Genomic DNA, 13862 nt, shown 5'->3' with positions numbered 1-13862 from the left:
CGTGTTTTCATACACTTACATTTTTTCTTCATGAACCTCTTATGCTTTCTTGCATTCAATTAGATACTCTATAAGAAAAGTTAAGAATATATCTTTTTTGCTTGAGGATAGACAAAATTTGATAGGGGAGGGCTGTGATATCCCTGTCAAAATAAGATCCATATAATCAAAATATAGATAAATAATAAATATAATAATATAATATTACCAAAAGTATAGTTATAATTTATTATAATCATATTATAAATTATAATATTGCATAATATATCAATATTAAAATATGAGAATTAAATATTATTATATAAAACATTTGTAATAACACTAATATTAATAATAAATAATAACATAATAATAATATTAATATTAACAAATAATATAATGAAAAGACACATCTTTTGTCATATCAAGGTATCCTAAGAAATAAATATGAATCACCCAAAAAGATAGACAAGAGGAAATGAGATATATAAAATTTGGTCTATAAAAAGTTCAGATTGAGGAATTGAAATAAATTATGTAAGTTCCAACAAGGGACATTACATACAAACTCAGGTGTAGGTAAATTACCACTTCCTACATGTATTTGGATAGCTCGTGTTGTAAGAGGATTTCTCTCCAGGTTATATACATTCAGTTGTTAGTTCGGTAATGTTCTCAGGATTCTGATTGACATGTTAAATGTCAAATTTTGAATAGGTTGGCTCTTAATATAAAGAAGTATTCCTGGGCACAAAAACTTATGCTTATATGCATTGATTATGAATTTATGATGCTTTTATGCACCCTTATTTGTGCCCTAGCTTCTCATACTTGCCTTAGCTTTGTTGTGTCCCATTATCTTTGCTGTACTATTTTGCTGATTCCATATTCAAAGTTATGTCACACTCCTGTTAATTAGTATGGTCACAAATTCACAATAATCCCCTAGAATTGGTGAGATATATTATTATATTCCTTACAATGATCGTTGGCTTGTATATCCATTTAATGTGAATGCATTGCAAACTGTTTTTGGCCAAGTCTCTGTTACCAGTGGCCATACGGTTTGTGGCATGTTTACATCCGTAGTAATGGTTTACACTTATGGTCATAATAAGATCATGACAAGATTATGGTCTATTGTTGGTGCTCAATTTGGTCATCATAGGCTTCAAAGGAATAGATGTCAGCACATCTTGTGGATGCAGAATATGTGCCAGCACATTTTTTTAAGTTCAATCAATTCAAATGTAGCTAAGATTGAAGATGTAGTTTAGTATATGTTGAAAAAAGCTGACTAGATATATGCAATTTGTGGCAGGATGTAGGGGCAACTCTTGTCATCTGTCAATGGGGTTTTTGATGATGAGGCAAATCATTTGCTGATGCACCAGGGCATGCCAGCTGTGTGATGGGTTGGTGGAGTTGAACTGGAGTTGATTGCAATTGCAACAGGTATGACTGTAAATGTGTGAATATTGTTTTTTTCTCATGACATAAAGCTGAATGCATTATTAATTTATTTCAAATAGCCGTATATAAATCAGGAATGAAAGTGCTGGGTTTTTGTCGTATTTATGTTGTTTGAAAGACAATTTTTTCTTGCACATTTACAGGTGGACGAATAGTTCCGAGGTTTCAGGAGTTGGCATCGGATAAGTTAGGGAAGGTATTGTTTGCCATTAAGGTTGCATTGAAATTGTGTGATACTTGTAGTTTTGCCATTTAGTCTAATAGCGTAATCTTGTGGTTAATCTGGTTTGGCTCTAATCTGAGCTGAATAGCTCAAAATAGTTTGTTAAGTTCAAGTTCTAATTGGGGCTTCTTTTGCTAATTATTTCCATTTAGTCTGGACTTGTGAGGGAGAAAGCATTTGGAACAACCAAGGATTGAATGCTATACATTGAACACTGTGCAAATTCAAAAGCTGTCACTGTTTTTATTCGTGGCGGTAGGTTCTTCTGGATTGTTATTTATCAGTTTCCTTTAATTTTCAAAGTAGTTTATCAAAGTAAAGACAACTGTTTTATATATTTTAAATAGGTGAGTGCAATCTGGAAAACACTTTTCTTTTCCCATTGTGTGCTTAATTTGTAATATAGTAGTACAAGGATGCTGCTTCTTTCATGCCATTTGTAGGCAACAAAAACTTAAATTGATTACATGTTTTCAGTGGGATTAGAGGTGAAGTCTCATGTGTATGCAGACGAACTAATATTCTGTTCTCAGTTGTGTACTTCATTCTGAAACTTCTAGACTATCAGCTAGGGAAAGAATACTCTTTTCTTTAAAGAACTGTGCATTCAGACATGATAAATATATGAGGTGTCAACAATCCATCATTGAAATTGAATGAGATATACATTACCTTGAAGGATTAAATGGTCATGTATCATCGGCCTAGCCGTGTCATTTAGTAGAGTTAGGTAGATTTAGGGTGAAGTTGATCAGTAGTTATAAAGGGTGAGATATACACTCACATGAATGATTGATTGGTCATGGATCATTGGGTTAGCTCAAGCGTTATCATTTAGTAGAGTGGGGTTGATCTAGGTGAAGTTGATCAATAATTGTAAAGTTAATCATTATCCATTTTGGAGGTCATTTAATATGTATTACTTCAAGGAATCACAGTCTAGGTGCACTTCTAGATAAGTACTGGCAAGATGCTCATGCATGGTGGTATCAACACAATGAAGGCATTGTTTAGTAGACTATTGCAACCAGTGTTCTATCACAAATATCCTTTTTCATAACAAGAACCTTCCTACTTGTCAATTATTATTCTATTGTAATTTTTTAATTCCAAAATTATCATTTACTTTGTTCCTAATTTCAACAATTTACATGTTCTTCAACTGAGTGAAACTGGAGTACACATTCCTTCATCCACTTGTATTGCAAGATTTCACTGCCTTGCACTACTTTGAAAAAAAAATCTGTCCCAAAAACCTGTTTCCCCATCCCCACATCCCGGAAGCCTGAGGTAATATAGATAATTACAGTGTGTCATGCTCCCACCCACGTCAAAACATTCCCAAGTAAACAAAATACCTAGCCATCCCAACAAATCTTAAAAAGACAGCTAATGCATAGTGAGAAATTATAATAAAGCAATTAATTAAGCAGTTGTAACATCCTTCAAACAATAGAATAAATAAATATTAAGTTTATTAACTAAAAATTCAGGAGGCATCCCAGGGGTTATGAATAGGGATATATAAAAAGATAAGTTTAGGGAAGGAAGTGCAAACCAGCAGATGTAATTATTATATGTTTTGCACATGGAATATGAATTAAAGATTCAGCAATTTTGAGTATGAAACCTTTCATAGATCAGAAATTCAAGGACAAAAACCCTTATTTTCTTCATAAATTTAGTGGACGTAAACTCCTTAACTTCAGCAGAAACATTTCAAGACATTTATACAATGAAATAGATGCAAAATATAAAAGTATTACAGCAGACATCCAAGCAAATAAGTTTTATGTTTTCAAAATAATATTATAAATTGTAAATGTAAAATACATATCAAAATTTAAGTGTAAGGATAATATAATATTATTATATTTACAATTAATCGTAAGAACGTGATATTTATTATAAGAAAAAATAAGGAATTCTAGAATGGGACACTATGTATGGCCAAGCCATCTCTAATGAACCTGGGAATTTTTTTTGTCATACCAATACACTCGAACCCTGAACCTCAACACCCTCTTGCCGCTGACACACAGATATATATATATATATAGTATGGGCAAAATCAGCTGTGCCAAACATGAGAATTAATTACCACCAGACTTGCAAACCTGAACTCTGAACCACTACCTAAACTGGCATCATATGCAGAAAGTATAACTCATACCGTTGCTGTGCAGAGTGTTCTGGAGCAGTGCAGTGATCTTTTCCACACTAGTTTTTTGAACACGAGTAAGCATTGAAGGAGTGGTGATACTATCCCTTTTCTATATATGTGCGAATCTGGGCTTATTGTTACTTGGGTGGATGATACTGATGCCAAAGGACCTACCCCAGTGCCTAATAGAATAGATCAAATTTTTGAAAAGTGGGGTGCATGCCAGGATCTTCTTTATTAATATCCTAATCTGTTGTGCATCCTGAAGTGTACTTGTCATACCAGAAAATAAGTAAAAAGTCAACAAATACTAGATAAGTACTTGTCATACAAGAAAATAAGCAAAAGTCAACAATACTAGATAATTCTGCCATTTTTTGCTTGGCTAAATAAATCAGAATGTAATTAGTTTGAGTTCCTCTCTGATACTAAATAACACGAATGACAAGCATTGACAACTCTGATACATGTGCCAACCAAGGGGTACTGTCATTTCAGATCCTCTACTCTACTATCTTCATCAGTGAATTTCTGATTTCCTCCATTGTCCCAAAGCAAATTGGGGTTGGGTAAGTGCAACTCTAGTAAATCTTTGAGATACTTTATGAATTTTTTGCACCTTTACATCCACAGTGAAGTTCCTCATCCTTGATGCGACTTTGGTTTGCAATTGAATTCATATAATAGCTTTGGTTTATAAGGTGCAAACTAAAGTATGCTAATGAGACCACTGATGGCACCTTCTATTTTGGATTTCCTTCAGTCAAAGTGTACCAGATTCTTCCTTTTGAAGGTGGTCAACAACTTTACTATTCAGAATCTGTAATGTCCCCATTTTAGCAGTTGACCAAGTTTGTGTGCGTTAGCCTTGTTCTACATGGTCCCGAGGGCTAACGAAGGGTTTAATGGGATCCTGGAGTGTTTTGGCCTAGTCATTTCCAGTTTGGGCCAAAACGAAGTTGATTTACTCAGTTTCAGGCATACTTACTATTTTTAGTAAGTCAGCAGGACACAGTGCAGGTCAATTTTGGTGATTGGATTTGATACTCCTCGGTGAGAGCTTTCCGATGAGCTATCACTCGCATTATTCAGAGTTCGATTGCTAATACATTTTAATGCCTGAAGTTTTATTAAAGTAACGTCTAATTTAATTGCAAAATATTAAAGTGTTACTTAAATATTTATTTTATGGGGATGTGTACCCAAGGGAGACATAAGGGGTATTTTAATATATGTTTTATACACTACACATCTTTTATCCCACATTGCCCATATGAGTTGAGCGAACCCTTGGAAATAGAATAAAAGGAAGCATTTGTGGCTTCATTAGCCAGGTTGAATATGAGAAGAAATTGGTGTGTGAGTTGCAGCTCCGTTCTTGGCATTTGAGAACGTCTATCGTCTCTTGTAACATTCTAGACGTCATTCCCTTGGGTTTTGGCCTTTGAAATTCTTTGTTATTGGCTTCATTATCAGGCAATTTAGTTGCATTTCCAGCTACAGGCAGATTTGGTATTTTGCTCATATCTTCTTCACTACTTTTCCGACGCTTATGCCGCTTTGAGGGAATGATATTACGAAGGTAGTGGACTGATTGAAGGACAAAGCACTGTAGCAGCAAGTTCGAAAGCATGGGCTGGAGTATTATGTCAATACTGCTGAAGTAATTAGTGAGTTGATAAATCTGCCATGTATTTGGTTTTATGAATTCTGAAAATAACATTTTATTAGCAGCCGTTCATTTCCACTTTGCATATTATTGTAGTTTCTTTCTTGTTCATGTTGTATGATACCAATTCCATGCAAAAAACACAACAAACAAATAAATGTTTGATTTCCGGAGTTATAAGGGGTTTAAAACATTAAACGGAGAAATAAGAGATTGAATGCAAACTGTTTGACAAAATTCTTTTCAGCAAATTGGTTTAGTTTTTTGGGACATCTAGGGGTGCCCATTTCAGTGGTATCAGAGCTATAAGTCTTGCCATCCCGTGGAGGTCTTATAGGAAATTTGGAACAGCCGGATAGAGGGAAAAGTGTTTGACGAAATGTCAAAACACTAAAATCAGAAAAAAAAAAAAAAAAAACACAGGCTAAGCATTTATGTTTGAGCATGCGACAGGGGCCTTATAATTTCCGCGATACCAGAGCAAGACAAAATAGGATTTCAGACTTGCAAAGCAAACAGTCTAGTACATCCGTGCAGGGGGACATTGAATCCAGCCATACAGACACAGAGGAGATATTCTTTGATTAGGACAACAATATGGGTGATCGAGATGACAGGAATACATGATTAGGTGGAGGCGGGAATGCCGGTCCAGATCAGGGGGACGTAATGTTCAGACAATTACTGGATACATTAGAGCAAGGGCAGCGTATGCAGCAGGAGCAGAATAAGCGAATGGACATGATGTTGCAGCTCATGGTTAGACAAATGGGTGTCAATATTAATCCAGGTGATGCCAACAACATAAACAATAACAATGGGGGAAACAATAACCATGGAGGCCAAGGCAACAACAATGGTCCTGAGAATAACATTAATGGTAATAATGGACACGGCAACAATGGGAATGAGGCTGATAACTTTAGACACGTTGCACGCCCAGCGCGGACTGCGAGCTCGAGACCTCTTCTACCCACCTTCTCACCCAGAGATCCGGTTCAACCAGTAAACGAACCGCAGATTACTGAGTTACAGGATCAGTTTAGGAGGGACTGGGAAGCTAGTGGACCGAAGTTTCAGGCAGATATTTCCCTCAGAGATTATATGGACTTGAGGATGAGACACATGCCTAGAGCAGGAGGGAGGAATCAAAACTTTGAGCTGAGAAAGAAAGTTGGAAAACTTTCCTTACCTTATTATGATGCTTTAGGGAAGATGACTGCACGAGCTTGGGTGTAGAAGGTAGATACATACTTGCAGCTAAATCCTATGCCTGAGGAGGAGGCTATCAAGCATGCGGCTATGCACTTGGATGGCGTTGCACATGAATGGTGGCATCATGGCATGGTGACTTTGGGGCATAATCAGATTACATCCTATGAGAAATTCACCGAAACATTGATTGAGAGATTTGACACTAGGGATCCCGAGTTACATTTCAAGGAACTAGCACAGTTAAAACAGTCAGGTTCTGTGGATGCTTACATTGCTGAGTTTCAGCGCTTGTCTGTACTTGTTATTGATATCTCTCTTAGGAGATTGGTGGTGTTATTTTGTGATGGTCTTGCTGATCCATTACAAGGTTGGGTGAAGGGACATGATCCACTCACCTTAGCTGAAGCAACTAAAAAGGCACGAGATTTAGCCCCGTCGGTATACAAAGGAAAAAACCATTCAACAGATTCTTCCTACCACAAGGACAAAGACAAAAAACCGTTTCAGAAAGAGTATAGCAAACCCAAAGAAGGATCAAAAGGACTAGACAATGAAACCTTGAATGAACTTCGAAAGAAGAAGTTGTGCTTCCGTCGTAGAGAGCCTTGGGACTTATCTCATAAATGTTCTCTCAAGGCTAAGGCAAATCAAATGGAGTATTTTTCAGCAGAAGATTTAGAGTCAGAGGGGGAGGATCAACACTCCGATTCAGATGAGGGTAACACTATAGAGGAGAGCAACATTCCTAAGGATGATAGATCGTTGGCATGCTTGACAGGGGCTCAAAAGGCAATCACATTTAAGGTCAGGGGTACTATCCAGGGGCAGAAAGTGATATCTCTTGACACTGGGGCTACACATAACTTCATAGATGCACAGTTGGTAGCCAGGAGAGGGTTACAGACAAAGGAGCATGATGGGTTTAGATTCATGGTGGCTAACGGTGATAAATTATTATGCACTCGGAAGATATCTAATATTCACATCAGGTTTGGAGATGGCTACGAGTTGAAGGATGAGTTCTATGTTGTGGACATGGGAGATTATGATGTCATCCTCGGCATGACATGGATGGCTTCACTAGTGGAGTTCACACTTAACCTAGCGAAATTGGAGATGAGATTCCAGCATGAGGGCAGAACTGTGGTACTTAGAGGTCTTTCAGATGGAGGTTGCAGAGTAGTGTCCTTGAGGAGAATGCAGAGACTTTTTCATCATGATGACATAGAGTGGGCGGTAGAGTGCTACATTATGCCAACTTCACCAGAGCCACAAGAAAAGAGTCATCCACCAGATATCCAGAAGATACTTGATAGACACGCTAAAGTATTTAGCGATATTCCTCATGGGGTTCCTCCTGACAGAGGGATGGAACATGTTATTGAGCTCGAGGAGGGAGCCAAACCAGTTATGATTACTCCCTATCGTCATCCTAAGAAACACAAGAATGAGATAGAGAAGGCGATTAAGGATTTGTTGGAGATGGGGCATATTAGGCCTAGTAAGAGCCCCTTTGCTTTAGCAGTAGTATTGGTAAAGAAGAAGGATGGGACGATGCGCATGTGCATCGATTACAGGGCACTAAATAAGAAAACAATTAAAAACAGGAATCCCATTCCTAGGATTGATGAGTTGATTGATGAGTTGCATGGGGCATGCTTCTTCACCAAAATTGATTTGCGATCCAGATACCATCAAATCAGGATGAGAGCAAAGGACATTGAGAAAACAACCTTCCGATGTCACTATGGCCACTTTGAGTTCATGGTTATGCCATTTGGTCTAACCAATGCACTCGCTACATTTCAAAGTTGTATGAACCAAGTATTCAGGAAGCAGCTGAGGAGATTTGTCTTGATCTTCTTTGATGACATCTTGGTCTTCAGTAAGACCTGGGAGGAGCACTTACATCATCTGGAGGAGGTGTTATCTATTCTGGAGAGAGAGTCATTGTATGCCAAGGAATCTAAATGTGAGTTTGGCATGACTGAGCTCCTTTACTTGGGGCATATCATTAGTGTAGATGGCGTTCGGGTTGATCCCGAAAAGATTAGAGCTATTGTAGAGTGGCCTAGCCCCACAAACCTTACATAGCTTAAGGGATTCTTTGGTTTATGTGGTTTTTATAGGAGGTTTGTTAAGGGATTCTCACAGATTGCTACACCCTTGACAAATCTTACTAGGAAAGGAGCCTTCGTGTGGACAGGGGCAGCACAGAGGTGTTTTGAGCATTTCAAGCAGGTAAAGTCTTCATGTCCAGTTCTAGCTCTACCAGATTTCACGAAGCCTTTTGAGCTTCATTGTGATGCATCAGGTGATGGGATTGGAGCAGTATTGACGTAGGAGAAGCATCCCATTGCATTCGAGAGCAGGAAGCTTCGGGGAGTTGAGAAGAGTTATTCTGTCTATGACCGGGAGATGTTGGCCATAATGCATGCATTGGCCAAATTTCGATCATATTTGGTAGGTGGACGTTTTGTGATCAAGACTGATCACAACAGTATTAAATACTTCATGAGCCAGCGTGATCTTAATGACCGGCAACAAAAATGGGTGACTAAATTGCAGGCTTATGACTTTGACATAGAGTTTGTCAAAGGTAAGAAAAATGTGGTGGCTGATGCTTTATCTCGGAGACCTCACTTCTGTGCTCTGGCAGAGATTTCAGGAGATTGGAGAGATCGGATTATAGCAGAGTATGTCGGAGATGCTTGGGCTTCTGGATTGATTTCAGGTACCATACAGGATGATCACTATGAGGTGATAGATGGATTCATTAGAGTTCAGGACAGGGTTTATTTGATTCCGTCATCACATCTGAGAGAGGCGATACTGAAGGCATTTCATGATGCACCCACAGCTGGACATTCGGGGGTCTTCAAGACCTACAGGCAAATCCGAGAGCGGTTTTCATGGAAAGGGCTCAAGGATGATGTTCAGAGGTATGTCAGGGAGTGTGTGGTTTGTCAACAGAATAAGGGAGAGCACACATTTCCTGCAGGTTTATTACAGTCCTTGCCCATTCCTGATAGGAAATGGGAAAGTATTTCGATGGACTTCATCACTGGTTTACCACGAGTGCAGGGAAGAGATTGCATCTATGTGGTGGTGGACCGCTTGATGAAGTTTGCTCACTTTTTTGCTATTCCGTCCACTTACACAGCAACACAGGTGGCAGATCTTTTCTTTAGAGAGATATTCAGGTTACATGGGCTGCCCAGATTCATTGTCAGCGACCGAGATAGTAAGTTTATGAGTGTTTTTTGGCAAGAGTTGTTTAGGTTGTGTGGTACAGATCTTACACCTAGCACTAGTTATCATCCACAAACAGATGGGCAAACAGAGATTGTGAATAAATGGGTGGAAGGATATTTGAGGAACTATGTAACTGCACAACAAAAGGCTTGGATCAGATGGTTGCATATGGGAGAGTATTGTTATAACACCACTTATCATATGTCCATCAAGATGACTCCTTTCATGGCACTCTATGGTTATGAAACACCTAGCTTCATGGATTTAGTTTTAGGGGACAGTAGAGTGCCCAAAGCCAAAAACTTATTGCAGGATAGTCAGGACATCCTGAAAGTGCTCAAAGAGAATATACAACAGGCCCAGAATCAACAAAAATTGTATGCTGATCAGCACCGAATAGAGCGTAGCTTCGAGGTAGGGGATATGGTTTACTTGAGGCTACAACCATATAGACAGTCATCGCTCAAGAAGAGCGGAGCTGAAAAGTTGAAACCTAGATTTTATGGTCCCTATAGGATGATTTGCAAAGTGGGCAAAGTCGCCTATGAGCTTGAGCTTCCAAAGGGCAATCGAGTGCACAATGTGTTTCATGTGTCTAGGCTTAAGAAAGCCATTGGTCAGAGTGTAGTGCCTTCTGCAGATTTACCCCCTTTGGATGAGGAGGGGAAGCTTGTGTTAGTACCCGAGGCTATTCTGGACACCAGAGAGAGGAAGCTTAGAAACAGGATAGTGAATGAGTATTTGGTCAGATGGAGAGACCTGCCGAAGGAAGATTCTACATGGGAGAGTGAGCAGGTTATTCAGCAGGTTGGACTGAGATTGCTTGAGGACAAGCAATTTCAAGGGGGGTAGACTGTAATGTCCCCATTTTAGCAGTTGACCAAGTGTGTGTGCGTTAGCCTTGTTCTACATGGTCCCGAGGGCTAATGAAGGGTTTAATGGGATCCTGGAGTGTTTTGGCCTAGTCATTTCCAGTTTGGGCCAAAACAAAGTTGATTTACTCAGTTTCAGGCATACTTACTATTTTTAGTAAGTCAGCAAGACACAGTGCAGGTCAATTTTGGTGATTGGATTTGATACTCCTCGGTGAGAGCTTTCCGATGAGCTATCACTCGCATTATTCAAAGTCTGATTGGTAATACATTTTAATGCCTGAAGTTTTATTAAAGTAACGTCTAATTTAATTGTAAAATATTAAAGTGTTACTTTAATATTTATTTTATGGGGATGTGTACCCAAGGGAGACATAAGGGGTATTTTAATATATGTTTTATATAGTACGCATCTTTTATCCCACATTGCCCATATGAGTTGAGCGGACCCTTGGAAATAGAATAAAAGGAAGCATTTGTGGCTTCATTAGCCAGGTTGAATATGAGAAGAAATTGGTGTGTGAGTTGCAGCTCCGTTTTTGGCATTTGAGGACATCTATCCTCTCTTGTAACATTCTAGATGTCATTTCCTTGGGGTTTGGCCTTTGGAATTCTTTGTTATTGGCTTCATTATCAGACAATTTAGTTGCATTTCCAGCTACAGGCAGATTTGGTATTTTGCTCATATCTTTTTCACTACTTTTCCGACACTTATGCTGCTTTGAGTGAATGATATGACGAAGGTAGTGGACTGATTGAAGGACAAAGCACTGTAGCAGCAAGTTCGAAAGCAGGGGCTGGAGTATTATGTCAATACTGCTGAAGTAATTAGTGAGTTGATAAATCTGCCATGTATTTGGTTTTATGAATTCTGAAAATAACATTTTATTAGCAGCCGTTCATTTCCACTTTGCATATTATTATAGTTTCTTTCTTGTTTATGTTGTATGATATCAATTCCATGCACAAAACACAACAAACAAATAAATGTTTGATTTCCGGAGTTATAAGGGGTTTAAAACATTTAACGGAGAAATAAGAGGTTGAATGCAAACTGTTTGACAAAATTCCTTTCGGCAAATTGGTTTAGTTTTTTGGGACATCCAGGGGTGCCCATTTCAGAATCATTCAATCAATTCTTACACTCCCAGAGTATTCAAGTGGAATTTCTTCTTTAATAATTATATGTTTTGTTCGTACTTGTCTTCTTGAAAACAGTTAGAGATGCCCTATACAACACCCAAAAGGATGATAGGACATTTATGTACACATAGTAAGTACTTCCTGATGGTCATCAACAGATAAGTATTCTTTCTTTCCTGGGATCAAGATTTGTTAATCTGATTTATTGTGCTCTCTATTGCTCTGATATTTTAAAAGCATTTTGTAAATAAACTAGAAGTTTTAAAATATATGATTTGATCTACATTACCTTTTATAATTGAGGGCATGTGGAGTTAAATGTCTTTTATTTTATGATTTCAGGAAACAAGATGATGATTGAGGAAACAAAGCGAAGTCTTCACGATGCATTATGCATAGCCCGCAACTTGATTCGTAACAACTCAATTGTGTATGGTGGTGGATCAGCTGAAATTTCATGTTCCCTCGCTGTAGAAGCTGCCGCTGATAAGATTCCAGGAGTTGAACAAGTAGGCTTATTATATTTATATAGTTGAAGTATCCTTACCTTTTAGATAGCTTGGAACTTCATATATAGTCTGAAACCATGTTGCATTGGTGTTGTATTCTGCTGCAAATGTGACCTTTTAGTGAAAGAATTTATAATTTGTATCATTTAGCATGCTTTTGACTGTTTGGCTTCTGAGTGGTCTCTTAATATTAATGACATATTATCCAATGACGATTTGCAGATGCCCTTGATGCTGTACCAATGGCTCTTGCAGAAAATAGTGGATTGCAACCTATTGATACTTTGACAGCAGTTAAAGCTCAACAGATCAAGGTAATGGCTATATTTCATTTCTGATTTGAGTTGTATGGCTATAGAGGTTCAGTTAATGGTTTGGAGCTATGTAAATGCAACAACCTGTTTTGGGAATTTGCTAGTTATCATAAATAATTTAATTGGAAAGATTGAATTGAATGAAAGGTTGACCTGTATGATGATGTGAATGATTATTCGCTTGCAGGAAAATAACCTTCACTTGGGAATAGATTGTAATGATATTGGTACAAATGACATGATGGAGCAAAATGTATTTGAAACTCTAATTGGCAAGAAACAACAGATTTTACTTGGTCAAGATGATCTTAAAAATTGATGATGTGATCTCACCATCAGCATATTAGATTATTTTCCTCAGAGAATGTGTGATTGTGAGAACACATGTTGGTTAATTTCGGAGGAAACCACGCATTTTTGGATACTGAAGCATATTTGTAATGAACTGCACGTGTGCCAAATGCTTGTATTGTGTGAGTGCATGTAAATTTCAGGATTTTTTACAGCACAAGTTTGACTGGCACGCCTTGAATCACTAATTTTTTTGTCGTGTTCTACATGTTACAATAATTATATTAGAAGTTTGAACCTTACAGTAGCATTGTTGATGTGCTTGTTACAACAATACGAATCCCACACATGGTTGTGTTATGACAAAAATGCAGCTTGTGTTGAAGTCCAAAATGGTATAAACAAGTCATATTGGCTCTATTATAGCATATTGTAAAGTTCTGCATGTTTCAATCAATACATTAGAGGTCTAAATCTTACAGGGGCATAGTAATTGTGTTTGTTATCCCCCACATGGTTGTGTTATGACAAAAATAATGCAGCTTGTGTTGAAGTCCAAAATGCTCCTTTTTTTCAAACTAAGGAAACCATGATTTAATATTGGCCTGATTTATTTTCATTATATTGTTTTAAACTGGGGCAAGCTTATTTAAATATATAAGCCACCTATTACAATTGCTGTTTATGAGATTTATATCATAGAAGCATAAATTATTTGGAGGATAAATAGGCAAATAAGAGGAGCAATTTTTTTG

The 13862-nt window shown here is 37.8% G+C and overlaps 1 pseudogene across 1 annotated transcript in view; it reads left to right on the top strand.

Moving 5' to 3' along the window:
* LOC149551624 (T-complex protein 1 subunit epsilon-like) overlaps positions 1–13586 on the top strand; it is a 69771-nt pseudogene extending 56185 nt beyond the window's left edge. The window contains exons 6-11 of the transcript XR_016352781.1: positions 1301–1434; positions 1596–1648; positions 1828–1930; positions 12336–12515; positions 12716–12816; positions 13004–13586. The product of XR_016352781.1 is annotated as a T-complex protein 1 subunit epsilon-like (transcript). The remainder of the gene's footprint in view (positions 1–1300; positions 1435–1595; positions 1649–1827; positions 1931–12335; positions 12516–12715; positions 12817–13003) is intronic.
* Positions 13587–13862: the final 276 nt, after the last annotated feature.

The sequence above is a fragment of the Cupressus sempervirens genome, chromosome 6 (genome assembly GCF_028749045.1).
Source record: "Cupressus sempervirens isolate cs-2001-9-10 chromosome 6, ASM2874904v1, whole genome shotgun sequence".
NCBI classification, from domain to species: domain Eukaryota; kingdom Viridiplantae; phylum Streptophyta; class Pinopsida; order Cupressales; family Cupressaceae; genus Cupressus; species Cupressus sempervirens.
Note: the sequence above shows the minus strand (reverse complement) of the source record. Positions and strands in the feature narration are given on the sequence as shown.